Genomic DNA, 18,948 nt, shown 5'->3' on the forward strand with positions numbered 1-18,948 from the left:
TGTAACGTCACCTGGTCACCTGCCCCGACGTTTGGTCGCTCTTTGACGTCTAAAAAAAAAGAACAAAAAAATAGAAACGCTTTTACTAGGGTCACGTTCGGTCTTTACCTGATCTCAAGGCAAGGCACATATACAGGAGCACGTTGCTCAGATGCCACCGGAAATGCTGATCACGTCGTTTTAACGACTCAGTTTCTCGTCGGTGTCTCCTGAGCTCAAATTCAACAAATTGTGCAAGCAGCTGCTAATAATAAAATCAGGATTATGCCTTTCTCTCTTGTACTTTTCTATCCACGTCCCTATCCCAATCCATTAAATACGGAAACTAAAATTTTAGAAAGCGTTCTGTGACTGGAACACAGTAATCGGTTTAAATTACATTATCTCTCTCGTTTTCAGATTTTTTTAGAATTTTTTTTTTGTTAGGACCCTTTCCTCAGTCCATCTTAAGGCTTTTCACAGCCATGATGGCAGACGGAGAGAGATCCGTAGAAGTACCGTTGTACAGTGTAAAGATGTTCTCGGAAGAAATCCGAAAGGGAAGACACAAACGAATGCAGGGTGTATGAGATTTACTTTACCAACTTTTCTTTAGGAAATAGCGGAACCGAACTGTTTATGGTAAATAGTGTTCTAGGCAAGCTTTAAAAGATGAATTTCAAGGTGAATTTCACAACGCATGAAATCATAACTGCTGCAATCGGAGGAAACGCAATCACTTGCCGAAGTTCCAAATTTGCTTTTTCTGTCTGAAAAGTTTTAGGATTTCTTACCGCGATTCGATAATATTGTCATAACTTTCCTTAACTCTGAGCTGATCAGTGGTTACGGAAAGTAATGAACTTTCGACCGACACTGAAAAACCCGAAAAATAGTTTTGTTGCAGTAATGCAAAACAAGTTCCTTCAGTTCCAAATTTTAGCCGACTAAAATTTTTTCAGCTTTTTTAGAGTAAAATTCATGACTCTTAAATATAAATAATAAGTTATGATTACAAATTTTCATAAGTAACAGATTTAGCTATTAACTGCCTATTGTAGTAAGTGTTTTCGTGACTACTCATATCCACTACGCTCAGAAAGCCTTTCATTATTGCTCTTGTAGTAGGAAATTGTTTGCACACCGTGTTCTTGACGCTATGATCATGTAACAACAAATTAACTATGGGAAGTAGAAAGCTTATAGATATTTGTAGACACAAGGATCGTATATAAGGTGAGTCTTTAACGATTCCAGATATCGAAACGAGGTTTACTGCATTTGATAGTACTTCAGGAGCACGTAATGTTTTGTATGGATAATGCACTGAACTCTGGTATCAACCTAGATACTTCAACAAGTATGATTTTTTAATGGAACCGTACACATTTCATAACTGCATTCAGTAGCTCTTGTAAAGGCAATTAAGTGATATAGCGCTTGTTAGTATTGACGTTGAAGACCATTCGCAAAGTAGTCAGAGAAACGCACAAAAATTAGAAAACCATGTGGCCAGAGTCGGTTATTACGGTGTAAATACCGCCACGCAGAACTCACGTGGCAGACTGCTTCGATATGTGCAGCAAGGCAGGTCTGGCTACTAACAAGGGAAGGCCATGACATTGGTATCACAGATTTACTTTAAAATTTTTACTCTTTTAGTAGGCCACTAAAACGACATAATGTGAAAGAGGTTAGGTGCACTACTCTGGCAATTCCAAGAAAATCGCAACACATGTTTTAAGCCTTTATTATGGGGCTTACGCATCTTTGCGTAGATACTGGGCATTAGAGTTCATGGTGGTCAAGTGATTAGCAGTCGAGCATTGTCATAAGAACGCGTGTGTCGGTTCGACTCTCGCTCAAACTTAATTATTATTCTATTTTTTCATCACTTGCCATATTAATTTAATTTTCAGAATCTCTATGAGATGTATTTCCCCTCAGAAACTATAACTATTCCTTGTAAATGATGGAAAATGTCATTGATTCGATGAAGTAGATGCCAATTCAATTTATATTTTCCATGTGTGTATGACAGATACCACCTCCCAACGTGTGATGTCGAGCGCACATTCAGAGAGTAGTTGTACATTAATCTTGTGGTCTGGCACATTGTGACTTGCTATATTAGTGATTGTGAATAACGTGATTCGCATCATTATTTTTCGAGGTTTGACTTGGGCTTTCCAAGCCTGTCCGTCGTCCTTGAAAATTTAATTAATAATAGTAAATAACACATGAAATTCACCATAACTTCACGAAAATTCGCGAAGGGGTTTTTCATTATATTATCTCTTGAACATAAAAGTTAAATAATGTGACCGGTGATCAAAAAAAATTAAGAGTAAAAAATAATTTTTAGCGGGATTTGTTTTACCTTCATTTTGTTCGCTATTGTTCGTTGCGTTCGGTCGAGCCGGACGTCACATGACATCGATTCAAGTTGATTGTTGATTCTTTTGCTTTTTTTTTATTACTGATAGCAATCAGTCCTCTTTTTATTTTTTGATCGATATAGTTCGTTGCGTTTGGTCTGGGCGGACGTCACAAGACATCCGTTCAAGTTGATCGTTGATCCTTTGACTCTACCTTTTTTATTACAGAGAGCGCGCAGCCCTCGGACCGAACACGCTGATATACCATGCCAGCTGTACTGAAGCCCTCATCTCATCCATGACCTTCTGGCAGAGCGGGAACGATATCCACTCGCCCACAACGACTTCTCGCAGCCGGTACATTAGTTACATAATAAACGAGTGAAACTTCTCTTGCAATTTTCTCGGAATAGCCAGGATAGCGCACTTTACTACTTGGGAATTATGTTACATCTACATCTACATGACTACTCTGAAATTCACATTTAAGTGATTGGCAGAGGTTTCATCGAACCACAATCATACTATCTCTCTACCATTCCACGCCCGAGGAGCGCGCGGGAAAAACGAAAACCTATACCTTTCTGTTCGAGCTCTGATTTCTCTTATTTTATTTTGATGATCATTCCTACCTATGTAGGTTGGGCTCAACAAAATATTTTCGCATTCGGAAGAGAAAGTTGGTAACTGAAATTTCGTAAATAGATCTCGCCGCGACGAAAAACGTCTTTGCTTTAATGACTTCCATCCCAATTCGCGTATCATAGCTGCCACACTCTCTCCACTACTACGTGCTGCCCTTTTTTGCATCCTTTCGATGTCCTACGTCAATCCTACCTGATAAGGATCCCACCCCGCGCAGCAATATTCTAACAGTGTAGTGTAAGCTGTTTCTTTAATGGACGTGTTGCATCTTCTAAGTGTCCTCCCAATGAAACACAACCTTTGGCACGCCTTCCCCACAATATTATCTATGTGGCCTTTCCAACTGAAATTGTTCGTAATTTTAACACCCAGGTACTTATTTCAATCGACAGCCTTAAAAATTATACTATTTATCGAGTAATCGAATTGCAACGGATTTCTTTTGAAACTCATGTGGATCACCTCACACTTTTCGTTATTAAGCGTCAACTGCCACTTAGCAGATGTCCTATCATCCTGTTCCTTCTCCTTATCAGTGTTTTCCACATATTGCTTTTCTCTCCGATTCTGCGTAGAACCTCCTCATTCCTTACCTTATCAGTCCACCTAATTTTCAACATTCGTCTATAGCACCACATCTCAAATGCTTCGATTCTCTTCTGTTCCGGTTTTCCCACAGTCCATGTTTCACTACCATACAATGCTGTACTCCAGACGTACATCCTCAGAAATTTCTTCCTCAAATTAAGGCCGGTATTTGATATTAGTAGACTTCTCTTGACCAGAAATGCCTTTTTTGCCATAGCGAGTCTGCTTTTGATGTCCTCCTTGCTCCGTCCGTCATTGGTTGTTTTACTGCCTAGCTAGCAGAATTCCTTAACTTCATTGACTTCAAGACCATCAATCCTGATGTTAAGTTTCTCGCTCATTTCCTTCGTCTTTCTCCGATTTACTCTCAAACCATACTGTGTACTCATTAGACTGTTCATTCGGTTCAGCAGATCATTTAAATCTTCTTCACTTTCACTCAGGATAGCAATGTCATCAGCGAATCGTATCATTGATATCCTTTCACCTTGTATTTTAATTCCACTCCTGAACCTTTCTTTTATTTCCATCATCACTTCCTCGATACACAGATTGAAGAGTAGGGGCGAAAGGCTACAGCCTTGTCTTACATCCTTCTTAATACGAGCACTTCGTTCTTGATCGTCCACTCTTATTATTCCCTCTTGGTTGTTGTACACATTGTATATGACCCGTATCTCCCTATAGCTTACGCCTACTTTTTTCAGAATCTCGAACAGCTTGCACCATTTTATATTGTCGAACGCTTTTTCCAGGTCGACAAATCCTGTGAACGTGTCTTGAGTTTTCTTTAGCCTTGCTTCCATTATTAGCCGTAACGTCAGAATTGCCTCTCTCGTGCCTTTACTTTTCCTAAAACCAAACTGATCGTCACCTAGCCCATTATCAATTTTCTTTTTCATTCTTCTGTATATTATTCTTGTAAGCAGCTTCGATGCATGAGCTGTTAAGCTGATTGTGTGATAATTCTCGCAGTTGTCAGCTCTTGCCGTCTTCGGAATTGTGTGGATGATGCTTTTCCGAAAGTCAGATGGTATGTCGCCAGACTCATATATTCTACACACCAACGTGAATAGTCGTTTTGTTGCCTCTTCCCCTAATGAGTTTAGAAATTCTGATGGAATGTTATCTATCCCTTCTGCCTTATTTGACCGTAAGTCCTCCAAAGCTCTTTTAAATTCCGATTCTAATACTGGATCCGCTATCTCTTCTAAATCGACTCCTGTTTCTTCTTCTATCACATCAGACAAATCTTCACCCTCATAGAGGCTTTCAATGTATTCTTTCCACCTATCTGCTCTCTCCTCTGCATTTAACAGTGGAATTCCCGTTGCACTCTTAATGTTACCACCGTTGCTTTTAATGTCACCAAAGGTTGTTTTGACTTTCGTGTATGCTGAGTCTGTCCTTCCGACAATCATACCTTTTTCGATGTCTTCACATTTTTCCTGCAGGCATTTCGTCTTATCTTCCCTGCACTTCCTATTTATTTCATTCCTCAGCGACTTGTATTTCTGTATTCCTGATTTTCCCCGAACATGTTTGTACTTCCTCCTTTCATCAATCAACTGAAGTTTCTCGTCTGTTACCCATGGTTTCTTCGCAGCTACCTGCTTTGTACCTATGTTTTCTGTTCCAACTTCTGTGATGGCCCTTTTTAGAGATGTCCATTCCTCTTTAACTGTGCTACCTACTGCGCTATTCCTTATTGCTGTATCTATATAGTTAGAGAACTTCAAACGTATCTCGTCATTCCTTAGAACTTCCGTATCCAACTTCTTTGCGTATTGATTCTTCCTGACTAATGTCTTGAACTTCAGCCTACTCTTCATCACTACTATATTGTGATCTGAGTCTATATCTGCTCCTGGGTACGCCTTACAATCCAGTATCTGATTTTGGAATCTCTGTCTGACCATGATGTAATCTAATTGAAATCTTCCTGTATCTCCCGGCCTTTTACAAGTATACCTCCTCCTCTTGTGATGACCTTAGTAGACAGTAAATTACAGGGTCATCTGCAAACAACGTAAGAGAACTGCTTAGATTGTCACCTAGGTCATTTATGTAGATCAGGAACAGCAGAGTCCCAGGAAGCTTCCCTGGGGAACACCTGATATCACTTCAGTGTTATTTCAATGGCCTACTAAAAGGGTACCAAATTTGTGGTAAATTCCAGATACCAACGTCGTTCTCTCCCTTCGTAAGACAAAACTTCATTTTCTGTACAACGTGGATAAAGGGTCACTATTATTTTGGTATTTGGAACTGGGACGTATGCTGTCTTCCGGCGCATCCGATGGGGCTCATGCAACTATTTGAAATGTGCGTACGTTTCCAGATTATTTTGTCAGTGAGTTTTCATTACCATTTCCACAGTATTTGTTTGACATTCGACGTATAAATTTAGCATGTCTAGCTTCTCATCATCGGTGAGAATGTCTGCATGCAAGGAATGTCGCCGCAGTAAAGACCTACGGATACACAACACAGTTACTACTAGTTTTATAGTGCAGACAATTAAACAACTGAAAGGCGTAATTCAACGATGTAGCCTGGCCTGAGAGTGTTTACAACGCAAAAAAACCCGATTTCAGCGACTTGTTTGTCAATTTTAGAATAATTCTGGGATTCCTTTGTGAAGAGTTTCTACCTCAAGATTAACAAGGATTATATCACTTTACGAGTATTTTCAAACGCTTTGGGATGCCGTTAAAATATAGAATTCTATTTAAAAATTACACTTGTTTCATTATCTTGCTCAACAGAAAAGTTAACATTCTTTACTGCGTACAAACGTACGTGCTCCTTAGCGTACCATCATTTGCAGGGAACTTCGTTTCGACACCTGAAGCCGTTCACGAAGTGAAATGGGAATTACGTCTTAGTGTGACTCACCTTGTATGATTTAAAAAATGCAATTTAATTTAAACCGACAAATATCTTTACTCGTAATTTCTAGTACGTAAGTTCCTCCAATGCTTGCCTCTAGGATACCATTTGCAAACGAGAGCAACCAGGAATCAAATGATGTGGGCTGCGCATATGTGTAACCTACTATTACATAGCTTGCTTACGCTCTCCTAAATGGGGGAGGGGTGAGTTAGAATTTGCATAGATGGCACCACGCCTCATCATTAGCAGTCAAATGAATAAGTAATTAATCAGATGCTGCAGTCATATAAAATATAGACATATGATGCATTGAGAGAAGTGGATTGGCTAATGATACACAATGATGTATTCATATTACATGTGTGTGTGTGTGTATGTGTATGTGTGTGTGTGGCACATTTGGACAATGAAGCATTATTGTAACATGAGGTAATATTGACTGTATCTGAGATTGTGATGCAGATTAATCGATAGTAATAATTGACATTGTCAGCTGTTATTTAACTCTTTGTGTCCATTAATTTGCATACATATATTTTGCAGACATTAATCAGGCGGCAATGAATACCTTTCACTGATTTGATCTCTGTATATGGAATTTCTGTAGAATTATTCGATAATGGGTAACCTGATTTTTCTCTTACCAACAAATGGTTATTCTGACAGCTTTGTACGTTCGTAAGTTCACCAGAAACCGGGGAAATCGCTTTTAGACAGCGACTGAGAAAATCCTGGCCACAGGTGTCGCACTCCCAGCTATCCAAGGCAGCCATTCTCCTTCACCAACCCCTAGCTGCACCACACATAGTGTGTGGCTGTCTCAAACCTGCGGCTGTCAGCCTATAAATTATTTGTAAAAATGAAGTATCCCTCAGTCAAACATTAGAAGGAATTTTCAAGTAGCTACACCATACTGCAACAATTTTGTCTCATTCCTTAACTGTTCATTTCATCTGTGGAAGCTCAAACTTCCTGCTTACGAAAATAATTACTAGTTGAGATGTTTGACATATCCAGGAAATCAGCGAGCTATGAGTGAGAAATGCTAGTATAACTAATGGTATGAAAACAACCCTTTCTACACTGTAATAACAGTATAAGGTAGTAATTTTGTAAAACGCATCTCGAGATTCAATAACACACTTTCATATTTACACATCCAGTATTAGCTGGAATGATGTTTGGCTGACTCCTGTTATTGCGACACGTTATAAGGAGCACTAAAATACAAAAACTGAATAAACGTGAACATGTTAACATAAATGTCAGTTTTTGCAGCTAGGGAAACTTCAACATCAAAGCAGACATCACAACATTAGATATTAAGGAGCGGAATATCCTTGAATGTATGTGGTTATCAGGCAAAAATAACTGGTAAAAGGCATGTACAAACGAATACTTAAACTTCTAAATAAAAAAAGGATGGGGGTTGTAAGAACAACAATAACTGTAAATAGCTTGTTAAACTGCATGTTTACACAGAAATGTACCTTTAGAATAACATGTGTGCGTAATAAACACGTGTGTAGTGAAATATTAGTTTTCGGAACAAAATTTTCAATTTGCAGTAGAGTGTGCGCTGACATGAAAGTTCAGGGCAGATTAAAACTGTGTGCCGGATCGAGACTCGAACTCGGGACCTTTGCCTTTCGCGGGCAATTTTTTATGGGGGAAATGCTCTACCACCTTTTTTTCCGTGGGCAAGTGCTCTACCGTCTTTTTAATTTTCCTTCTATGTTTCTAGTTTCTATTTTCATTTCTTTTATTTTGATAACAAAAGGAACAAACACCTACTACATGAGCAAAAAGTTGCAGGTAATGAGAAAAACGAATAAAAACCTCTACTGTATGAAAACAAAAGACGACGTTCTTCACAAGGGAAGACAATTTTCCTTGAAAACGGAAAACATTAATAGATATATTTTCGCGACACCCTACTTTTATTTTATTTATTTATTTATTTGTTTTTGTAAAGGGAAATAAGTATACAGTCACACCAGCAGCAGCAACCCGACTTTTTTTAATTTTATTTTCATGGGGAAGCACAGGAGAAAGAAAACAAATAGGCTGCAGATAGAGAGCTGTGTGTGAAAAGGATAAACATGTGCAAAGGAAAAAAAAACTTAGAAGACGAGGAAAAAGGAGAAGTGAAAGAAATTAGGAATACTTTTCGCGGCTTGCTCCACTTTGGCGCGTCATCAGAACAACATCCATTCTGTCGTTGACTATTAGAAGGCGAACGTGGGATCGTCTAGTCTTCGTTGGCACGTTACGTTTAGATTCCACCTCCGAGGCGGGTTGGCGAAAATACTCTGTAAACAGTTCGCGAAAGTGGCCCGACAGTGTCGATGTCGCGAAGGGTGTGGTTATGTGCTTGAAGGCGTGTCCAAAAGTCCACCGGATCAACGATATCGTCCCGGAAGAGGTAGTTGATAGCCATGCCACTGATCCATGTGATGGCGTGCCCATTAGACGATGGAAAGCAGGTCCTGTCGGGAGATATCAACACGTTAGGAGAAACGTGATGTGGTGGTACTCAGAGGCAGAAAGCCGCAGTCGTCTGTACGAGGGTCCAAACTTCTGCTTCTGGTCCACACTCAAAACGATGTAAATCTGTATTTTCGACATTGCACTTGAGGCACAGGGGTGAGTCCACCAGGGCGATGAGATGCAGTTTCTGTCTTGAAGTACATATGCCGTTGACGAGAAGGTACATGTCGCGGTGGTGTCAGTAGTATGGTATGGTTGGTGGATCATTTTCCAAACTGTAGTCCATGAAACCTGGGAGTGACGTGCTTCGACGGGGCTTCGGCGTGGGTACGTTCGGAGAAGGCGGTAGATGTCGCGGGTGAGCGTCTTCCTGGTCTTGAGGAGCTCGGTATATGTGTAGCTGTATTCCAAAACGAAATGGCTGATGTGCGACATCGGAGGTGGGATGTGTACCAAAGACGTCGGTGGGCGTCTCGAAACAGGTGCGAGCTCGGTGGTCAACATTCCTGTAAAACTAGCATTTTGACTTTTCCATAACCAGAGCATAGTATTGGTGTAATGTGCCGTAGCCCTGGCTCTCACATTAACCAGATCGAGGCCACCATCCCGCTTCGTTAAGGTGAGAGCTTAATACTGGACTCTGAAGTTGTCTCCAGAACATATAAAATACCCGAAAGCCGCCTGTAGTCTGGCTGCCATTGTCACAGTGATGGGTAGAATCTGAGCGATATGAGGTATCCGGGCTGCCAGATGGGTATTGACGAAGGTGACTCTCTGGCACCTATTTTCAGCGGGAGTAGTAGGTAATTTGGTATGTTGGCCAAGATGTGTTGGAGTTTCGCCCGTAAACTGATAGCCGAGGTGCGGCGAATGTCTCGCGTATACACCAACTCGAGACGGCTAAGAGCGTCCACCAGTTGAAAGGGGACTACGCTATCTGCGGGAAGGCCGTGGCCGATCTTCATGGCGCATGATTTTGCGACGTTCATAGTGCTCCCGGCCCCTCCACTGTAAAGGGTAATCCACAGCATCGCAGCTTTTACGTCTGCCGCTGGACGTACGACGAGGGCCAAGTCGTCCGCGTAGGCTCGGCAGCGGAACATATGATCCCGGAGAGGAATACCTTTCAAGCGTCGCCGTTCTCCGCAAATGAGTGGTTCCATCGCAATGGCATAAAGCACCGTCGACAGAGGGAAACCCTGCCGTATTGAGCTTTCAGTCCGTGTAGTTCTGTAAGTCTGCCGTTGCCCCGCAAAGTAGCCGCATGATCACTTGTGTGAACGTCGGGGGAATCACCATCCGGTCCATCACTGGGTTGAGGAATGATTACTGACGCGGTCAAACGCTTGTTTGAAGTCGATGGAGATTAAAGCGCCTGGCAGTCGCGAGTGTGTTGCCACGGCGGTCACATTTCATTAGTCACTGAGGGGTGTCTGTATATTACGATCACCGCCTTAGGATGTTTGTTAGTGGGAAACAATGTCTCGTAAGACGTGCTTGGGTCGCGCTGTTAGAAGGCGTGTGAAAATCTTGAAGTCGGAATTGAGTAACGTGATTGGCTGATCGTAGTGTTTCTCCTGCAGGTTTCCGGAATGGTACGAGTAAGCCTTCCAGGAACAATGGTCCCGGGATTGCCGCGCCGGACAAGAGTTCCCAGTACATGTCTCTCCATCGTGGCGACATCAATTCTTGGAATGTTCTGTAAAATTCGAGAAGTAAACTATCCGGGCCGGGAGAACGATTCAGTGATCCTTTGGCCATAGCACCATGGACGTCGTCGGTGGTCACTCCGCAGTTAGGAGGTTTGCACCCGCGGCGTTTAGTGTACAATGTATCTCCTGGGCAACCTCAGCAATGGCCTCTGCACCGGTAGTACGTTGTGAAGGCATCCGCAATGGCAGCTTGCGAAGTCAGCCGTCGTCCATCAGGTAGGTCAAAAGTTGTCATTAATGCCTGTCGGCGTCGACGAACATTTTGAACTATATGATGCACAGAAGGTTCTTCACCGTTAATTCTGTCTTGGCTGCGTGCTCGTACAATGGCTCCCTCTAGATGGCACCTGTTCAAGGTTAAAATCTTTGCCTTGAAGGGTTGAGTTTCTTTTAGACGATCCGGGGATGGAGGATAATCCATCAGCTCTCATAGAACGCTATAGTAGATATCTGTTGTGTGGTGATTCCACTTGGCTTTGGCTCGGCCATAGTGTGTCAACCTGCGTCGGATGGCCGGTTTGGAGCACAGTAACCACCACTGCAGTGTGGTCTCGTAACGCATGGTGCGTTGAACACAAGTGTGCCACATGTCGGTGACCTGTTGTCGACATACAGAGTCCCGCAGTAGTGTGACGCTGAATTTCCAAGGTCCTGCACTGCGCCATATAGATTGACTAAGTAGGGTCATGGCACAGATGTAGATGTCATGATCCGAAAAGGCAGACGGCCAACGTTCCGCGTCGAGGAGAACGGATTTTAGAGCGTCAGAGGTGTATATTCTATCGAGTCGGCTGGCGGAGTGGCTCGTGATGTGTATATGCCCCGGGCAGTCGCCGTGTTCCACTCTCCAAGTTTCGAGGAGACGAAGGCGGGCGGCCGGAGTGGCCGTGCGGTTCTAGGCGCTACAGTCTGGAACCGAGCGACCGCTCCGGTCGCAGGTTCGAATTCTGCCTCGGGCATGGATGTGTGTGATGTCCTTAGGTTAGTTAGATTTAATTAGTTCTAAGTTCTAGGTGACTAATGACCTCAGAAGTTAAGTCGCATAGTACTCAGAGCCATTTGAACCATTTTTAGACGAACGCGGCGGACGAGGAAGCGAAGTTTGGGACATGTGGTGAAATCAGGGTATCGGTCTGTACGCTTGAGAACACAGTTGAAATCTCCACTTACGATGAGATGATCGTATCTGCGGAGGAATAAAGGCGTGTTATCTTCTGTGTAGAACTGGGAGCGATCCCTCCGTTTCTCAGTGCTCGATGGGGAGTGGAGATTTATGATTTTGATTCCTTCAACTGTTATGGCCACCCGTAGCGCCTTTGGGAGATATGCGACATCGGAAACTGCAATCCCTTCTCGGAGGAGGATGGCTGTGCCTGTGTGTTCCATAGCCACCCGGGCGGCGTGCGAGTCCTATCCGTAACACCCGGACCAAGTTCCTGTCCTTCTTGTAACAGGGAGATGTTGATGTCCGCTGCTCTTATCGTGTCCGTGGCAGTTGAAGTTTAACGTGGGAGACGATATTATTAATATTTGTAGTAGCTATTCGGTATGCCTGATGGGAGATCCGTGCTGTAGATGGTTTCGTAGCTGATGAAGATTGTCGTGGTGGTATTCTGGAAGTCCATAGAAGTCTCAGGAGTCGTCATAGAAACATCCCACATTTTAGAGTTGATCTAACCGAGGAAAAGATCTCATTTCCTCTTCAGATGGAGGTGTGAGATCCATGTCATCCACCCATGAAAAATGTCCGTCACTTTTAACATTGGTGACAAGTGGCAGCGCTAGCTGAGTCGGCGCATTTGTGTCGGTGACGATGGGCGTGCTATGTTCCATGGCTTCTGGGCGTGGGGCTTGCTCACCATCTTTGCTGGACGGCTCACCGTCTTCTGGATGATGCGTCTCCGTGGTAGAGGAGAAAGAGTTATCGTGTATTTCGTTAGAGGTATGTGCCATCTCTCGGTCCTGTGGAGGGGACTCAATGGTTCTGTTGTCTTGCGGCATTTTTTTCTTAGTTTTGGCGATTTTTGCTTCAGGCAATGTGTTTCGGTGTCTGACGAAGGGAGAGATTCACGCCGTTCCGCTGCTATGATGCGGTCTTCAGTCTCCATAACACTCTCACTGGTATCCTTGTAATCTTCTGAAGTGGGTGTGTCCGGCTGTAAGACATATTCGAGGGCGGCATTGCCAGTGGCAAGGTGCTAGGACGCCTCGGGGTGTATCGGTCCAGAGAGACTCTCGCGAACCGCGTCTAGTGAGGACTGGATGTACAGTGTCGCATCATAGGTGATTGGAAGGGCGCTTGTGCCATAGTTGTGTGATGCGGCTTTGCAAGTATTCATTAATGACGTGGCCATCTTTGCCACAATCAGAACATGTTAGAGGTTGTACATCGGAAATGACCACCGCATGACAACCGCCGATAAAAGTGTACGATGGGACGTGCAGTTTGAGATCTATTCGGACTTGGCTCACACCATTAACCACCGGCTACGTCGTAAGCTGTGCCCATATCTCGGCTACGTGACTCTGGACTTTTATGTACGGGCTTAACGTCGCGATGACTTCATCTTCATTCACCTCGAAACGCAGTTCGAATACACCGATCGTTCGAAGGCCAAGTCCTGCAAGGTCGACATTCACAGGCCCGACGTTGCCGTCGGAGTGTCGAAATTTTAGTCCATGTCGCGCCCGTTGAATAATCTCGTTACAGGTAGCACCGAAAGTCATCTTAACATAAGCAACGCTGCTAATGATTGATAGGTGTGTGCCAATGAGATCGTCACGGGGGATCTTCACATTTTCGCGTAGGAAGCGTTCGACGGACAGTGCTTTGGGTCGTGCGTATTCATTTGAGAAGGCGAACTTAAGAGCGTTCTTCCTGTTTGAGTGCCGGCCGCTGTGGTCAAGCGGTTCTAGGCACTTCAGTCCGGAACCACACCGGTGCTACGGTCGCAGCTTCGAACCCTGCCTCGGGCATGGATGCGAATGATGTCCTTAGGTTAGTTACGTTTACGTAGTTCTCAGTCTAGGGGACTGATTTCCTCAGATTTTATGTCCCATAGTGCTTAGAACCATTTTAGCCTGTGAGAGTTCGCAATTATAGCTTGTTCGACTGAGAAGCGCGGTGGCGGGAAACTAAACACGCCGCACTCGCGGCGACGTGGAGGGCCGGCCGTGGCCCGCACTGGTGCCCTGCCGAAGGCAGACTGCTACCAGCTGAGCTACCCAAGCACGACTCACGACTCATTCTCACAGCTTTAATCCCACTAGCACCTCCTCTCTTATCTTCCAAACTTCACAGAAGCTCTCCTGCGAACCTTCCCCGTCTAGCACTCCTGGAAGAAAGGATATTGCGGAGACTTGGCTATGCCACAGCCTGGGGAATGTTTCCAGAATGAAATTTTCACTTTGCAGCAGAGTGTGCGGTCATATGAAATTTCTTGGCATAGCACTTGCCCTCGAAAGGAAAAGGCCCCGAGTTCGAGTCTCAGTCAGGCACACAGTTTTAATCTGCCAGCAAGTTTTAATATCAGTTTTGTTACATTGGGTTCCCAAGGTAATATTAATTTGTTAAAGACGAAAATCATTAATTCGCCATGATTTTATTATTGGTTAAAAACTGTGTTTAAGATAGTCAGTTGCCTTCGCTGTATCACAGAATACACCAGTCGCTTGTTTCAAAAATTAGGAAATGTAATGACATCAGGCGATTTCTCAATTTAGACCATGAAGGCTGTTTTCAACCAATACACTTAATTAGATGTGTGCCATAATCAGTGCATAGGTGACGTCATGCGCCATTATTAGCAGTTAAATGAATAATTAGCATATTTGTCTAATATGTACACTGACACACGAGCTGAAAAACCATGGAGTTGCAAAATACATCAGCTATCAGAATTTTATTAAACAAGATGAAGCACTTACAAATTAACTCATGAAACCTATGAAAACGAAAATAAGGGCAACTGTAATAGTTTGTTCTATTTCACACATTTTTACTGATTCTTCATTTTTCCTCTTTGTACCAAGTTAAAAAACGTTTGATATAAATACACAAACGTAATACTGGTCAATTATTGTCAAACTAAAAGAGTTTACAAGCTTTACTATTAACATTATTCCGCTCAAAATGAACACTTTCAATTTCTGCCAGTATATTCATGGTGTACCGTGTTTAAGTGAGATATTTCTGTTGGTGACAGATGACAGTGGACATAATTATTTACTTCATTTACGGTCTAATAATTATATCGTTAGGAGTAGTACGTTTTTAGGCTCGTTCGTACCTTCAGGAATGTGTGACAAGAGGAAGCTGTTAATGCTTATTTCCCATGGGCAGCAGGTCAGCTGTCGATGAGTCCACATATGGACGCCGAACGGTTAGTATATAATGCCTGGCGTCATTCACTCCATGGTGAAGTAGACCTATGCAGAAAACATCGGGTCGTAAAGTTTGTGACGTGTGTGTGGACTGTTCGGCGCAGAGGAAAACCAACCATCACACTAATGTGTGTGCACCATGTATATGTACTGATGGTAATGGTAAATTTTACTCCATGAACACCTTGACAGACTGCAAACTGATACTCTATTATTTTCGTGCCCATGGAATATGTTGTTTAATCCATCCCGGTGCAAGCTCATTTTTTGCCCAGAGGAAAACTAGTCGTACTGATGAAGAATAATGTGAGCGCATGATGACTATTGCACGTGGCTAGTGTGCAACTTTTCAGGCGTATATCGTCACACAACTTAGCCATAAACGTGCACGTGCTGTTCATTGCCATCTTTTGGACTTTGAAAAAGGTGAATCATTTGTATAACGGACATGGCTGCATTATATCAGCAGATCGTATGGGCAGTGGATGCAGTATAATGAAATACCTAGAAAATTTATATCGCCACCTACAAAGTACCAAGCACTAGTTGTCACAAACAATGTCTTTTCCTTCAGGCCGCTATTTTTTTTTTTTTTTTTTTTTTTTTGGTATCGGTTATGGGCCAACGGCCTTGCCGCAGAGGTAACACCGGTTCCCATCAAATCACCGAAGTTAAGCACTGTCGGGCTGGGCTAACAGTTGGATGGGTGACCATTCGGTCTGCCGAGCGCTGTTGGTAAGTGGGGCGCACTCAGCTCTTGTGAGGCAAACTGAGGAGCTGCTTGATTGGAAAGTAGCATCTCCGGTCTCGGAAACTGACATACGGCTGGGAAAGCGGTGTGCCGACCACATGCCCCTCCATTTCCGCATCCAATGACGCCTATGAACTGAGGATGACACGGCGGCCAGTCGGTACCGTTGGGTCTTCAGGGCCTGTTCGGGAGGAGTTTAGTTTTTTGTTAATCGGTTATCATTTTAGCTATGCTTTTCAGTCAATACATATTGTGACATAATCACAGCAAAAGTTAGTGCTGACAGAAAACAGCGTTCCCTGTTGAAAGTCGGCAACATGGATCCCACTGTGCTGGGGTCGTATATGCTGAGAAGAAAACTCTTTGCCTCTGGCAACATGTCGGGGTACAACCTCAACACTTTCAGTCTCGTCATTGTCTCCTGCTCTTCTTCACATTCGGTGAAACTGGCATACTGCAATGAAAAACTTGCTACACTCATGCAACTGCTTCACACTGACCTGTGCTGAAGCGCTCTGACCAACAACACCGAGAGGTGACTCTCGTCTGTTGTCTATAGTTTGGTATTAGACAGGTCACAGTTCCGTGTAATCAGGAAGTGCATAATCAGCAAATACACTTCTTGCGATGTCTCCACGGCTCTGATTCTGTTGTGTCGGCTACTTCGTGGGAGTGAGAACCGGCACAAACAAGGAAGGATAGAATCTGCGATGGCCGGTGGCAGGAATCCAATTCATGGTACAAACCACTTGAAGATTGATGTAACTCTCCATTTCTCAAAAGAAAATACATACAACTTAATTTGAGGTGTTGCTTCTGCATCCTACAAGCAATTACTGTACACCACTACTACTCGCAGACTGCTGCCTAAGTGGCGTCTTCCTAATAGTACTGATGCTCTCGAAGACTGTGACCGAACTAGGCCGACCAGCTAGGGGCAGCTGGTAAAATCAGAGTTGAGAGGGGGCGCTGAACTCCTGTCTTCCTGGAGGCGCAGGCGTGTCGCTGACCACTCTTTCCATTGGCGAGCTGGTCAGCGCCTTCTTCATGCCCTTTTCGTGGCACTATGCCCGTCGGTGTGCAGCCGATGCTTTGCGAACGCACAGATTTTTGTGACATGCTGCTAAGTACCTGCCTGCCTGCTCTGACATTATTCCATGCTAAATTTTCTCGAAGAAGGCTTACAGTGTGACAGAATCAGTAATTTACAATGACTTACGGACATAATAAACCATTGTTTCAACTATCTTTTCAGCTAGGATTTATGAGCTGAATTAGTCCATAATTGTGGACGGCGTCTCCAAAACTTTAGCGGTTTCTCTGCGATAGCAGCATCGAGATGAATTAGGAACTCCATCCTTCTCCAACGGATCGCTGCAACTGCCATCACGTATCTCTACCACAAAGAGGGGTGAGCCTCCATGTCTGGCAACCTTATGCCTGCTTCTATCGCAGAGAACCCAGTCTCCTCCACCACTTGGTTGCCCCTAAAAAGAAACATCCTCATTGGTCGTTAAAAATTTAGATCCAAGTGTGGTTCACAGCAGTACAAAAATTTGGTAGTTTCTTTCTTTGTCTGAAATAAAGTAGTAAATACAATGGTAAAAGAGTTTACATAATTATTTGAAAAGGGTCTGTTTGAATTTGTCTCTAAGGTTTTCTGTTTCTTGGCTGACCTTAGAGACACTTCATTTGTTGCTTAAAAACTTGAAGGCATTCATCTTTGCACACCTCAACAGTATTAAGTGAGTGATCTTGTGTTACTTTTGTAATCTACTGTAAATAAGAACCTATAAAATATTCGGTCTAGAATCATGTTTCGCGTTGCAATGAGCTCGCTTTCTTACTACAACTTTTCTGGTGCATTTAGTTTTTCTGTTGCATGTCTGGATGTTCTGTTATTTATTTTCAGTGAGTATATGTACCATTCCTGACAAAAGAAGTGAAGCATTTAAGAGGAAGAAACGAAATGAAACTATTTGGGCTAGGACGGGATACAACGTTATTTCAGTGATTACAATATCGAGTCTAATTTACAAAGAACTAGGATGAATGAGCCCACTTATCAGTATGATGTTGTGCTCTTTCTTTGGATGCATGCACTGATTCGGTTGCATCCTCTCCTGATGCAAGCTGTCCTGCAAGTATTGTACTTGACCATTGATATCCTGAGTATTGGCACAGGGACCTCTGGATGTTGCTGGCCAGACAGCACTTCAGCATAATGCACGAAGTTCATTGAGACATGAACCGTGGATGGACGTGCATTGTCATGTTGAACAATGGCACTACAATATTGGTGCGATAGCGGTAGCAGTTATGAGGACATAGGATGTCAGCCACATGTCGTTGTATCATCATGTATTGTACCAGAAGTCACATGCGTTTGATCCCAGAATGATGATAACAGTAGTTGACGCCGCTCTGCTTCTCCAAAGATTGGATGAATGAGACCTCTCTCCAGCGATCCGCCATACTTGCCGACAATGATCATCATGGTCATCAAAGGTAGTGCAAAAGCATAATTCATCACTGTAAACAATATGACATCATTCGTCAGCTGTCATTGCATCTCTGCCACAGAACCATACCAGACGCAGCTATTTGTATTGCGATGTTAGTGACAGGCTGCACATGGGACGAAAATTCCATCTTCTGTCTAATATTGTTCCTTACTGGCACCTTCGTAATATTTTGATTTTGTGTGCACTACCATGCAGTAATAAGTGTGCTCAGGTTACAAGTGTGTGCTTGATGTAAAGTCGTTGTACTGTAATAAAACTGTTTAATGTTTGAGCAGAATCTGGGCTCAGTCGATTACCACTCCCAGGCTGTTGCATCCTATACCGTTTTGAGTGGTAGGAGAGTATGATTCACTGAAATGGAGTAGGATGCGGAGATCCGGTGGTGGCAAACAACTGAGGCCAGATTCGGTAGTGAAAGGAAATAACTTTGAGTGCAATTAACTTTCATCAAGAACAAACTTGTAACCGGAGTCCGTTTAATAAAATAATACAGTTACTATACAGTAATGCACCCGAAATCAAAATGTTAAAGAGGCGCCAGTAAGGAACAATACCCAAGAATTTCTTTAGCGAGCCGAAAAAGAGACAGGCTATGTATTAAA

General features: G+C 43.2%; 1 protein-coding gene and 1 pseudogene across 1 annotated transcript in view; both read left to right on the top strand.

The window, feature by feature from the left end:
* The window catches only part of LOC126355419 (cytochrome P450 4C1-like), a 114,253-nt gene that overhangs the window by 59,981 nt on the left and 35,324 nt on the right, over nt 1-18,948 (top strand). The window lies entirely within an intron of this gene.
* LOC126357202 (5S ribosomal RNA) lies at nt 15,691-15,808 on the top strand (annotated as a pseudogene).

Source organism: Schistocerca gregaria, chromosome 3, assembly GCF_023897955.1.
Source record: "Schistocerca gregaria isolate iqSchGreg1 chromosome 3, iqSchGreg1.2, whole genome shotgun sequence".
In the NCBI taxonomy this organism is placed as follows: domain Eukaryota; kingdom Metazoa; phylum Arthropoda; class Insecta; order Orthoptera; family Acrididae; genus Schistocerca; species Schistocerca gregaria.